Source organism: Mobula hypostoma, chromosome X1, assembly GCF_963921235.1.
Source record: "Mobula hypostoma chromosome X1, sMobHyp1.1, whole genome shotgun sequence".
NCBI classification, from domain to species: Eukaryota; Metazoa; Chordata; class Chondrichthyes; order Myliobatiformes; family Myliobatidae; genus Mobula; species Mobula hypostoma.
Window position 1 is genome coordinate 24,452,481 of NC_086128.1, and position 12,226 is coordinate 24,464,706.

At 43.4% G+C, this 12,226-nt stretch overlaps 1 protein-coding gene across 1 annotated transcript in view; it reads left to right on the forward strand.

The window, feature by feature from the left end:
* Positions 1 to 1,397: 1,397 nt before the first annotated feature.
* LOC134340346 (activin receptor type-1-like) overlaps positions 1,398 to 12,226 on the forward strand; it is a 133,687-nt gene continuing 122,858 nt past the window's right edge. Inside the window, exon 1 of the mRNA XM_063037480.1 lies at positions 1,398 to 1,652. The gene's annotated coding sequence lies outside the window, so the exon portion shown is untranslated. The remainder of the gene's footprint in view (positions 1,653 to 12,226) is intronic.

The following is a 12,226-nucleotide window of genomic DNA, read 5'->3' on the forward strand; positions in this document are numbered from 1 at the left end:
TGGATGGCGGAGAGCAAACTGACTGGTTGTATCTGGTACAGAGACTCTGATGCACAGGATTGAAAACGGTTGCAATCTCAGCTAGCTCCATTGCAGGCGAAACCCTCACCACCCTTAAGAATACAGCAGTCATCATTAAGGACCCTCACCATCCGGGACATGCCCTCTTCTTGTTACTACCATCGGGGAGGAGGTGCAGGAGCCTGAAGACACACACTCAACGATTCAAGAACAGCTTCTTCCCCTCCATCAGATTTCTGAACAGTCCATGAACCCATGAACACTATATCATTATTTACCTTTTACATTTTTTATTTACATTCAGTTGCCACTTTATTAGGACCAACTACATACCTCGTTAATGCAATTATCTAATCAGCCAATCATGTGGCAGCAACTCAATACATAAAAGCATGCAGATGTGGTCAAGAGATTCAGTTGTTGGTCGGACCAAATGTCAGAATGAGGAAGAAATGTGATATGAGTGACTTTGACTGTGGAATAATTGTTGGTGCCAGAATGGATGGTTTGAGTATCTCAGAAACTCCTAATCCCCTGGGATTTTCACACACAACAGTTTCTAGAGTTTATAGAGGATGGTGTGGAAAGCAAGAAGCATCCAATAAGTGATGATTAGTGAGAGAGGTCAGAGGAGAATGGACAGATTGGTTCAAGCTGCAGTCCAACACCTCTGACTTGTATCACCAGTTACCATGTAAACATTCTGCACAGATCGTGCCCTCGATTACCTGCCTGCCTCTAAAGTTGCACCCACTGGTGCCATATTTCTCATCTCACCCTGGCTGATGGATGCATTTATTGAAGGTATCTGACAATGTAACTCCATTGCATTTCTCCTTACTTGATGCGACAAATCCATAATGAGATTAGAGAAAACCTGAATAAATCAAGCCCTGTAGAGAACCACTTGCTGTCAGACATTCCAGATTTCCACAGACATTTTGGTGAATACAGAAATCTGGTAAATTTTGATTTTTTTTTCTTAATTACCCATCGTCGATGTTTTTTAAAAACCGTTCGAAAGCCTTAGAGAGTGGCAAGGGGCAAAGGCGTTCTATGGCAAGATCTCAGGGTATGACACCTTGAATAGAAAATAGGAAGCTCAGTGAAAAAAAATCTGCAAACACAGCAAAATTACAAAGTGTTGCCATTGCACACATGGATGGTGTAATCAGTATTGTGTTACCGTGTCAAACGCATGATAGTGTGGGAGGCCTTTTCAAGCAGGGATGGGGTAATCATATAGGAAATACACTATTAAAGCTGTAAAATAAGAAAATCTGAGCACTGGATAACAGCCAGACAGGAAGAGGCAGCAATAAGAAAGTATTTGAGTTTCTCCCACATCCATGCAGTGACGGCTGCCAAGGCTACAGAGAAACAGGAAACTGAAGGAACAGATTTAGTCAAGAGGACTGGCTATGACAATGAGGGGAGGGCTTTTAAAACTTAATTCCTTTTTCTTTTCCTTTGGCTGTGTGTATGTGTAAGCGTGCGTGTCTTTTTATTTTTATTAACGTTGAGACAATCTGGAGAGCAGTACTGGAGCATTGCCTTCACAGCTCTGATGTGGAACTAATCTGCATTCGTATACTGCCACTTCATTAGTAAAGAAACTAAGAATTGTCAAGGTAAGTCTGAGGCAATATTTCTTTCAATGTTAGTTACCTTAATTAGCGGCCTGCCACGAATATTTATATTGGAGCATATGATTCTATCCTATAACTATGAAATGCGGTCAAATGTTATTAACATTGCCTGGTGAGAAAGATAAATTATATGCTTTGTTGTAATACAAGAAAATGCTTCATAATCAGATGCCAAGGATTTACTCTTTGATGTGTATGCAGGGCAAAAGTAGTATTTATCAATAAATTATAGCTAATATGGTTCCCGTAAACGGGGCCAATACTTAAGAGCTTGCCAGTCGAGTTAAGCTTTTTTTGTTTAAGGGCAGGTTGGAAGGTTTTGCTTCGACTATGAGCAGTGACAAGGTTAAGGAGTGTTGACGGGTTTAGGATTGGAGGAAAAGGTTCCTGATATGTACCGCGTGTGGCAAAATTATAATCGTGCTGTTTGGATTTGATTCCTGCCTGGGAAGAGACATTTCTTTCTTCTCGCTGCCCTCCCCCACTCCCCCACTCTCCAACAGCAGCGAGTAATATGTGAACCACCAAGGTGATGCGGGGGCCAAACCACTCTGTGTATGAAGCTCGCTTCTCAAATGTGCGCTACCCTCGTCAGTGTGAGGGGTGCGAAATTCTCAAGCAGCCGTGTAGTTTAGATGCGCTCTGCCTGAAGGTTTGCCGATTTGTTTCGATTCTGACTATCAAAAGGTCAGAAAGTTGCTGACAGCTGATATGCGCTCACCATAGACATTAACTCCTGTGCTGCAGGGTATCGGTCTGAAATGTCAACAGTCCATTTTCCTCCACAGATCCTACCTGGCTAGCTAAGTTCCTCCAGCAGTTTGTGTGTTGTTACATAACTCATCACAGACAGGCACGCTTGGACTAATATCCCGCTCACCACAAACCACCAGGCTGGCAAAGCTAGCATCCCAAGCTAGCAAAGGCAGAAATGATCCCCTGGGTATTAACCTGGCGTTGGACCAAGTCTAGTTTGTGTTTTCAACGGCTGAGCTGGTTTACATAGCAGGAGAGACACACGTTTCTACGGCGCCCGTCACAGTGGTCCTCGCCACCTCACAGCCAACAAAATTCTCTTGAAGTTTTAATATATGCAGTCAAATTGTGCATTGCAAGCTCCCACAAACAGCAGTGGCATAATAAGTAGATAACCTCCTTCATCCGTGAGGTTGATCGGCAGGGTAAATTTCTGCCAGAGCCATATGTCTCCATTTTCCTTTAAGGTGGTGCAATAAGGTTTTTTTTACAGTCACCTGCGAGAGTGGGTCATCACCTCAGCATGATATTAAAGTGTCAGACCAGAGACCAGATTTTTGGTGCGGACCATTAAATCACTGACTTCTAACCTACTACTGAGAAAGTGACCCCCCGCCCCCCGCCCGCCGCCGCCGCCGCCGCCGCCGCCGCCGCCAACCGCCAGTGACAGTTGACACAAATTTATACAGTCCTAATTGCTAGCTGTACTATTTTTCTTGGCTCCAAAGTCATAGAGCATAGAACAGTACAGCACAGGCCCTTCAGCCCATGACATCCGTGCTGACTGTTATTCCAGTTTAAACTAATCCCTTTTGCCTGCACATGACCTGTATCACTCCATTCCCTGCATATTTATGTGCCTGTCTAATAGCCTTTTAAACACCTCTAACACATCTATTTACACCGCCACCCCTAGCAGCATATTCCAGACACCCAGCAGTGTCTGTGTAGAGAAAACCTTGTATTGCACATCCCCTTTAAACGTCCCTGCCACCCCATCTTCAACCTATGTCATCTGCTATTCAACATTTCCACTCTAGGAAAGCAATACTGACTGTCTACCCTATCTATCCCTCACATAATCTTATAAACCTCTATCAGGTCACCCCTCAGCCACTGACATTCCAGAGAAAACAACCCATGCCCTCTAATCAAGGCCGCATCCTGCACCCGCTCCACAGCCTCCATAGACTTCCTGCGATGGGGTAACCAGAACAACATGCCAGGCTTCAAGTGTGGCCCAGGCAAAGCTTTGGTTACATTGTTTACTCTCTGAATAGTGATTACTCCCCAACTTTGCTTTGATGGCGCGATCATTGTGCTTCCATTCCCTCCCCCCATTAATTTCACCTCCTCCGCGGACTTCTAGTTCATGTATTAATCCACTTCCTGTCCCTTTCCATGTGCTCATCCCTCAGCTGTAAGCTCGCTTAAAGCGGAGGATACCTCACGTTATTCCAATCATCCACACGCAATGCGTAAGAATTCTATGGGACTGATTCCTCCCATTGTCATCCTTGCTTTCTGCAAAATCTAGCTACATCAGGGGTTCCCAATGTTGGTTACTGGTAGGGGTCCATGGCATAAAAAAGGTTGGGAACCCCGATCTACATAAGAGCAAGAATTCTACTCCCCTTGGCTTTGGTCAACCTGGTAAGTGGGTGAAATCAGGCATTTGCTGTCTTGAGCACCATCATTTGCCTGATGCGTAGAAACATTTAAAATTGGCTCCACAAAAGTTAGTGGATACAGTCCAGTCCATCACAGGTAAAGCCCACCCCACCGTTGAGCACACCGACAAGGACCGCTGTGACAAGTAAGGAGTATCCATCATCAGGGACCCCCACCTTCCGGGCCATGCTCTCTTCTCACTGCTGCCATCAGGAAGGAGGTACAGGAGCCTCAGGACTCACTCCACCAGGTTCAGTTATAACTAGAACCATCAGGCTCCTGAACTTGTGCAGATAACTTCACTCACCACAACTCTGAACTGACTCCACAACCTATGAACTCATTTTCAAGGACTCTATAACTTATGTTCTCAGTATTTCTATTTATTAATTTTTTAATCTATTTGTTTATTTATTTATTATTTTATTTTCTATTTGCACAGTTTGGCTTTTTTACACAATGGTTAACAGTCTTTGTGTAGTTTTTCATTGATTTTATTGTATTTCTTTGTTCTACTGTGAATGCCTGCAAGAAAATGAATCTCAAAGTAGCATATGGTGAGAGATTTGTGTTTTGATAATAAATTTACTTTGAATTTTGAAATTATTGAACTTTGTGCTTGCACTGGCTGTGATATCATGGGCTAGTGAGCAATTTCTGTGTCCAGAACTCCTCTGACACAGAGATTCACCATTCCATCAGCACGATTTTTAGAGAAGAGCACGGCTTGGGCTGGAGAACTGATGCAAAGCATCCTTGCACTTCTGAGCCACTTACAGCACCAGTAATACACCAGAGAGTGCAAATGCTGGAATCTGGAGCAACAAACGACCTGCTGGAGGAATTCAATGGGTCAAGCAGCACTTGTGTGGGGAAAGGAATTATTTGTGTTTTGGATCATCCCACAGATGCCGCTTGACTTGCTGAGGTCCTCCAGCCGATTGCTTGTTGTGTTAGTGGAGAACTGCAAGAATGCTGAACCTTTTATTCACTTAATCACATGGCCTTTTGTGATCAGGAATATCGTGTTCCATTCTGGTCGCCTCACTATAGGAAGGAAGAGCAAGCTTTAGAGAGGGTGCAGAGGAGATTCGCCAGGATGCTGCCTGGATTAGAGAGTATAGCTTATGAGCAAGCTAAGGCTTTTCTCTCTGGAGAAAAAGAGGATGAGAGAGGACCTGAGAGGGAACTTGATAGAGGTGTTTAAAATTATGAGGGGGATAGATAGAGTTGACGTGGATAGGCTTTTTCCATTGAGAGTGGGGGAGTTTCAAACAAGAGGACATGAGTTGAGAGTTAAAGGGCAAAAGTTTAGGGGTAACATGAGGGGGAATTTCTTTACTCAGAGAGTGGTAGCTGTGTGGAACGAGCTTCCAGCAGAAGTGGTTGAGGCAGGTTTGATGTTGTTGTTTAAAGTTAAACTGGATAGGTATACGGACAGGAAAGGAATGGAGGGTTATGGACCGAGTGCAGGTCGGTGGGACTAGGTGAGAGTAAGAGTTCGGCACGGACTAGAAGGGCTGTTTCCATGCTATAATTGTTATAGGGTTATATGGTTATAGAGGTGATAAAAGTGATAAAATGAAATGATAAAAGGAACAAAATCTGGGGACTTTTTCCCAGGGTGGAAATGACCAATACGAGGGGGCATAATCCTTAGATGAATGGAGGAAAGTATGGGAGAGGATGTCAGAGGAATGTTTTTTACACAGAGTGGTGGGTCGTTCTGTGGGGGTAGAGGAAGATACATTAAGGGGACTTTAAGAAACTCTTAGATAGGCACATGGAAGATAGAAGGGCTATGTAGGAGGGAAGGGTTAGATTGATCTTGGAGTTGGTTAAAATATTGGCACAACATTGTGGGCCTAAGGGCCTGTACTGTGCTGCAATGTTCTCTGTTCTTGTCATTCGTTCTGCTCTCACAGACATTCACAAATCTTGGATAAACTGTACTCTGGTGGTTTGCATAGTCTTGAAACCTGTGGACGTTAATCAGTGCTTTCGACGCCCGCTGCCCACAAATAGATGGTAGCCGATTGTATTTGATTAAACGCCATCCTTTCCTGTTGTGAATAGATCCAAAAATAAAGGGCATAGGTTTAAACTGAGGACTAAGAGATTTAGAGGGATTTTTTTTTACCCCCAGAGGGAGGTTGGAATGTGGGACACACTGCCTGAAAGGCTGAAGCTCTCACTACATTTATCAAGCAGCTGGGTGAGCCCTTGGATTGCCAAAGCAGGGAAATCTACAGAGGATGGTGAGTTAAGGGGGGGTCAGTATCAGCAGGAGGTTGTTTGATGGTTGGCACAGATATGGTAGGCCGCAGGTCGTTCCCATGCTGTGGCGATAAATTGTCATGAAAAACAGAGGTGGGGAAGTTCTGTAGAAACATATTAAAACCACTAAAGTTCAACACTCCACCGCCCCAAAAGGGAAATAGTGCAATTTCACAGCAGGAAAATTAAAGTTTGCGATGCAGAGTGCAAATCGGTGTGAGAGAGAAGAGAGGAAGGAGAGAACACTCTGGAGCAATTTTGACCTCGTCCTGGCCTTGCCCTCCCCACCCCCTCATTGCCATCCCACTGCCCCCAGCACACAAACTGCTCAGCCTCCTGTGAATCAGGAACAGATAAAAACAACTTTTGCAATCTCCATTCATCATAATCTGCCGTGGCTCCGCTGCTCAATAATTACAGCAGAACAACTGTCTGTGCCAGAGACCTGCCCTCGCCTTTCTCCCGCCCACCCATTTATCAAAATAACCAAGCCTTCAGCAGGTAACAAATTCATCTTGATGTCTTCTCCCTTGCAATCACGGCAAAAGAGGCATTTTGCTTTCATATCATTCTCGTGTTTTCTATTACTCCCGCAATTTCCCTCAGCCTGAAGCTCTTCGTAATATCCTCATGCAAAGCAAGCATCTATGAGAACTGAAGAAACACACAGCAACTACTGGAGGAACTCAGCAGATTAAGCAGAATCTATGGAAACGAATAAACAGGCGATATTGCGTGCTGAGTGAATTGTCATTGGGCCAATGTGCCAGTCTTTCAGATTAAGTCTGGGATCTTGCAAAAGATCCCACAACACTATTTTTGATTTGGAGGTTTGGACTGCTTGCTCATCACCAGCAACCTCTACACCTTCCCCACCCCACCCTCACCTCCATTTTGAGTTTGCCAAAATTTCTCCCTCAGACAATGCCACAGAGGCAAAATGATCAGCCTTTTACCCTGTTCACATTTGTGGGAGCTTACTCTGTGCAAATCAGCCTGTTTCCCTGTAACAGCAACATCACTCTTCTCAAGTTCATTGATTTGTGGAGTACATAGACTATAAAGAAAAGCCCTAGTTCACTTAATCTTTCCTCATAACACATGCTCTCTAATCCAGACAACATGCTGGTAAATCTCCTCCACACCGTCTCTAAAGCTTCCACATCCTTCCTATTATGAGGTGACCAGTGTAGCCTAACCAGAGTTTTATAGAGTTACAAGATTACCTCACGGCTCTTGAACTCAATCCCCTCGACTAGTGAAGGCCAACACACCATACGTCGTCTTAACAGCCCTATCAACTTGTGCAGCAACTTTTAGGGATCTGTGGACGTGGACCCCGAGTTCCCTCTGTTCCTCCACACTGCTAAGAATCCTGTTATTGACCTTGTATTCCACCTTCAAGTTCAACCTTCCAAAGTGAATCACGCTTCAATTCTCCTTGAGCCTCTTAGTCCCTTGTGCATATCAGATGTAGATGTCCACTGGTAGCCACATTCTGAAAGTGTGGGAAGATTACATCTGGGGACCGTTTCTGGGAATGTTTTTTGCAATGTTAATGAAGGGCATGCAACATCCCAAAACTGTTAAACAGCTGGTGGAGTACTTTAAAAGTGAATAATTCATAATCACAAGAATGATCCCAGGACCAAAAGGTTCAACATATGAGGAGTGTTTGATGTCTCTGGGCCTGTGCTTGATGGAGCTCAGAAGGATGAGGGGGGATCGTATTGAAACTAAAAGACCTGGACAGAGTGGATGTGGAGAGGATGCTTCCACTAGTAGGAGAGTCTAAGATCTGGGAGCACAGCCTCAGAATAAAGGAACGTCTCTTTAAAACTGACGTGGAGGAATTTCTTCACCCAGAGTGTGGTGAATCTGTGGAATTCATTGTGGGGGCCAAGCCATTGGGCATATTTAAGGCAGAGAGTTAAAGGTTACAGGGAGAAGATGAGCGAATGGGGTTCAGTAAACAAAAAATCAGCCATGATTGCTGCAGTCTCAATAGGCCAAATGGTCTAATGCTGCTCCTATATCTTATGGTGTTGTGCTATTGGCATTGGTTTATTTTTGTCACATAGAGTAAAAGCATTTGTTTACGTACCATTCAGACAGATCATTCCATACAGAAATACATTGAGGTAGTACAAAGGAAAACAGAGGGCAGAATATAGTGGTACAGTTACAGAGAAAGTGCAGTGCAGGTTGACAACTAAAGTGCAAAGGTCATGACGAGGTAGATTGGGAGGTCAAGTGTGCATCATTTCCCATATAAGAGGCCCATTCAAGAGTCTTAATAAAGCGAGATGGAAACTGTCCTTGAGTCTGGTGGTACTTGCCCTCGCTATTTTGTATCCTCTGCCTGTCATGAGGGACAAAACAAAAGCATGTAGTAGCGGGCTGTGGACGCAGTATTGCAGAGCACCAGTGTTGAGGATAATTATGGTAGAGGTACTGCTGCCTATCCTTATTGATTGTGATCTGTTGGCCAGGAAGTCGAGCATCCAGATGCAGAGGGGGAGTACAGAATCCGACGTCTAGTTTTTTTTTAATTTCATTTAAGATGCCAGAAATTGTCCTGATTTTGTTTACAATGCAAATGCCATCCAAAAGCAAGTTGTCATTGCAGTAATAAATCTGGGAAATCTCCCCATTAACTTGACAAGGTCAGCAACAGATAGTGTTCCTAATCCATTTAAAAGCTCTCAAAGTGAATGGGAAAAAACACACCCACTGATTCCCAGTATTATTTATTCATTATATTTTTTTTTATTTTGCACAGTTTGTCATCTTTTGCACAATGGCTGTTTGTCTGTCTTTGTGTGTAGTTTTCAACGATTCTATTGTATTTTTGTGCTATTATGAATGCCCACAAGAAATGAATCTCAGGGTAGCATATGGTAACATATACATACTTTCATAATAAATTGACCTTGAACTTTGAAATTTGAAAGTCTCCTGTGACGTACCTCAGGATGTTGAACCACGTCAGTGGGCACGATATCAATCTGAGTGCGCTGTGGGAGTAAGAATCCTCTGGGCATGAAGTTCCACAGAGTTTCCCATTGCAAGAGAGTGGAGGTAATCCAAGAAAGCCACATTAATGATCAGAATAATCTTAGTAAGATGCAAATCCAATCATTGGATCAGGTCATTAACTCTATTAGTTCCTCTGCTAAGTTAAACTGTAGCTGGTCCCATTGCTGTACACTCTGCTCACACATGACTACACGGCCAAAGACCCAATTAATCACATTATTTAGTTCGCTGATGACATGACAGTGGTGGGCCTTATCGCCAACAACAATGAGACGGCCTAAGGAGAGGAGGTGGAAGAGCTCGAGGCCTGGTGCCAGGTATATAACCTCTTCCTCAATGTCAACAAGAGAAAGGAGATGGTTATCGACTTCAGGAGAACTTGCACCACCCACACCCCTCTTTCCATTGGCAGCACACAACCCCTCACGGTCCCAAGACACATTGTACACAGTCAGGAAAGCTCACTTTCTGAGGAAGCTGAGGAGAGCTGAACTTTGCACATCCATATGCATTCCATAGATGCACAGTGGAGAGCATCCTAACAAGCTATATCACTGCTTGGTGCGGAAACCACACTGCAGACAGGAATGCTCTGCAACAGGTAGTCAAAACTGCCCAACACATCACCAGCATCAGCCACCCACCATCAAGGACATATATACAGAAAGGTGACAGAAAAGAGCCTGTAATATCAGAAAGGATCCTACCCACCCTGCTCATGGACTGTTTGTCCCACTCCCATCAGTTAGGAGGTGACATAGCATCCACGCCAGGCCACCAGACGCAGAAGCAGTTACCTTCCTAAGCAGTAAAGCTGATCAACACCACCACTCGCTAACCCACCCCTCCGCACCCCCACCCACCACTACTTTATCATTTCCTGTCAGTCACCTTATGTACAGACACTCATGTGCCCAGCGTCACTTTATGGGCATACAATCAATCTATATACAGTATACGAGCTATCTGTAGTTATTGTGTTTTTTTATTATTGTCCCTTATCTTAATGTGTTTTTTTTTGTGCTGCATCGGATCTGGAGTAACAATTATTCCGTTCTCCTTCACACTTGTGTACTGGAAATGACATTAAACAATCTCGATTCTTGATTCTGATTCTGTCCACTACAGGTCCCACAGCCTTCAAACCAATCAATATCATCTTTGAAACTTGTCTCAACAGATTATTTTTTGGAGGAGAGAGTGTTTCAAATTTTCACAGCCATTCATGTGAAGGAGTTTAAGGACTTGGGCTTTGAAGATTATTAACATGACTGAATGTCTCTAAGTTTGCCATCGGCAGGTCAAAGTGGGCTTGCAGTCATTCTGACTGTTGGAACAGAAGGGAAAGTCAAACCAGGGTTGATAACAAGACAGAAATCAGGACAGGTCACTGAGTATAACCCAATGAATTGCCAGCCATTCAGTCTACACTTTGGAGAAGTATAGCCAACATTTCAGTTCTCAACTCTGCTTTTTCTTCTATGGTTGTGCCTAAACTGCTGAGTTTTTCTAGAAGTTTGTTACTCTAGATTCCAGTATCTGCAGTTTCTTGTGTCTTCAATTTCGCAACAAGATTGTATCACAATTATCAATAATGTGTGTAACATTCAAAGTTTTTCAGGTGAAGTGATAAAGATTAATGACCTAGAACTTTGGTTTCTACATTGTTCTTCACACAGAAGTTAGATGTTTCAGAATATAATGACACTCAACCAGGGGCCCTTTACAAATGCAGTCAGCTCTGTTAGCTCCTGTTAAAATAACACTTGGGCAGGTAGGCTGGACTGCATAGACGTCAACATTCTCAAAAGCAAAATGATACAGATCCTGCTGTATGAAGTCAAAAACATAAGCCTTGCCATTATTTCATATACAATGAGGGCAAGAAATATCTTTTACAGGGCTAAGCACTTGATGCTTCCCAAGACCACCATCTTATCAACTCATTGATATTTGTGTTTTATATCCAAAAGTAATCAAAGATCCCAGTTTTCTGAGACTGCAGACCCTGTCATAAAAAGAAGGGTGGGTGATCCATGTGTTTTGTCATTGTTTTATTGTTTCCCGAAATGTTCAAGCACCAAATCACTGATCAAACTGTAAAGCTGATTGAGTCACAGATCCCAGTGGACAAAATCATTTGTCATCTGTGACCTTTATGGAGCATTCCAGCACACCATATCACTTCCCCTTCACTCCCACTTCCATACAATTTCTTAATTACTCTTACTACTTTAATTCCTGCCTCATTTACTCCCATTAAATGAATTCTAAGGGACCAAAGGACACGCTTTGAATCCCTTTGTGAACATTACCACAGGACCAAATCATTCCCATTGAATACAACTCCATTGGACCAAATTATACCAGTCAATTCCTGATGTATAAACTACCATAATACTAGATCACTCCAAGAAACTACAGAGCCATGGGATTGCACTGACTATTACCACACAGTTTTCAAGGGCTGAATAATGCATGTCTATTCCCATCAATTAACTCCCACCATCTACAATTCTGAAGAACAAAATCCCAAGTTCAAGTTTCAAAGTTTAAGTTTATTGCCTAATCCTGTACCTAATAAAGTGGCCATTAAGTGCACGTCCATGGTCTTCTGCCGCTGTAACACATCCAATTCAAGGTTCGATGTGTTGTACATTCAAATATGCTCTTCTGCACACCACTGTTGTAGCACGTAGTCATTTGAGTTCCTGTCGCCTTCCTGTCAGCTTGAACCAGTCTGGCCATTCTCCTCTGACCTCTCTCATCAACAAGTCATTTTCGTCCACAGAACTGCCACTCACTGGATGATT